This window comes from Corvus brachyrhynchos, unplaced genomic scaffold (genome assembly GCF_000691975.1).
Source record: "Corvus brachyrhynchos isolate BGI_N302 unplaced genomic scaffold, ASM69197v1 scaffold388, whole genome shotgun sequence".
NCBI lineage: Eukaryota > Metazoa > Chordata > Aves > Passeriformes > Corvidae > Corvus > Corvus brachyrhynchos.
The window spans coordinates 32,818-33,987 of NW_008239542.1; the positions used below are offsets into that span (position 1 = coordinate 32,818).

A 1,170-nucleotide genomic window follows, 5' to 3' on the forward strand; every position below is an offset into this window, starting at 1 on the left:
ATCTTGATTTCTAACAACCAATTCAAACCTCTTTGCTACCTTTTCAGGGTCTTCTCTATACATTCTGGCTGCCTCCCTCCAGGTATCTAAATCCAAAGCTGTAAATGGTGTTTGAACTTTTGTTATTCCCCTGTCTGGCCCCACCACTTAGACAAGTGGTGCTATGAGCTTCTTTTCTACAGGGGCCTTGCTCCTAGTTCTGGATGATATTCCTGAGCCAGTCTCACTTGTTCTTTCATCCCCACTATCCTCTGAGGATGTTTGGGATGCTGGGGACATCGTTCCTGATGTTAGGGTGCCACCACTGCACCTCATTAGCTCCTGGCTTTCCAAGGGATGCTGGTCTCTCTCAGCTTTGAGCTTTAAACATCTTTGCCCAATACTGCATGATGAGCAACACCTCTTCATGCAGTTTTTTCCTTTTTCCTCCTTTTCTAGGAGGAGGACCATAGAGTCCTGTGGTGCCAGATTGAGGCCACATTGTTTCTGCCACTCTGGTTTGCGTCTTAAGGTAAAAAAACCAATCTGCATAGGAGGACTCATCCCATTTATTCTCCCTCCTTAAAAATAACATTAATTGCAATAGAGTGTTATATGTTAAAGAGCCATTTTCTGGCCATTTTTCACCATCATCTAATCTGTAGAGTGGCCACCACTAATTACAATATTTAATTAGGGTGCTCTTTTTCATATTCCCTCCAGGGACTTCTTTCTAATAGACAATACCACTTTCTAATACATGTACACAAAACCCAAGCTTCACAACTGTTTCCACACTAGGCACGGGATTTCAAAAGGGAAGTCAGCTGGGGCTACATTAGAAAAGCATTGGGGCCTGGGTGTTCTCAATCCAGTAACTAAAATCTTTCTCCTCTAAAAATCCACCCCCCCCTTCGGACAGTAAGGTTGAATTCCAAACCAGTGGTTTATATGATTTATACTCATTCACTCTTTGCCAAATGCTTCGCTTTTCTCTGGCCAAGCCCGTCGCCGGGGTACAGAACCACAGACAGAGCCCCCCACTCGCTTCACACTTTGACAGCACGTCTCACCCACTCTCACTCACACAGCAGCAGAATAGCAACAGACAAAACAAAAATAGCAGTACAATAGCACATGACAGCGGAGTCCAACCCCTTAAAGGTACCTTTCACAGTGGGGTCCAACCCC

At 44.8% G+C, this 1,170-nt stretch overlaps 1 long non-coding RNA gene across 1 annotated transcript in view; it reads right to left on the bottom strand.

Annotated features, from left to right (window-relative positions):
- Positions 1-827, bottom strand: part of LOC108448445 — a 12,691-nt gene extending 11,864 nt beyond the window's left edge. The window contains exon 1 of the long non-coding RNA XR_001864329.1: positions 746-827. This is a non-coding gene — a long non-coding RNA (uncharacterized LOC108448445). The remainder of the gene's footprint in view (positions 1-745) is intronic.
- Between the last annotated feature and the right edge of the window lie 343 nt (positions 828-1,170).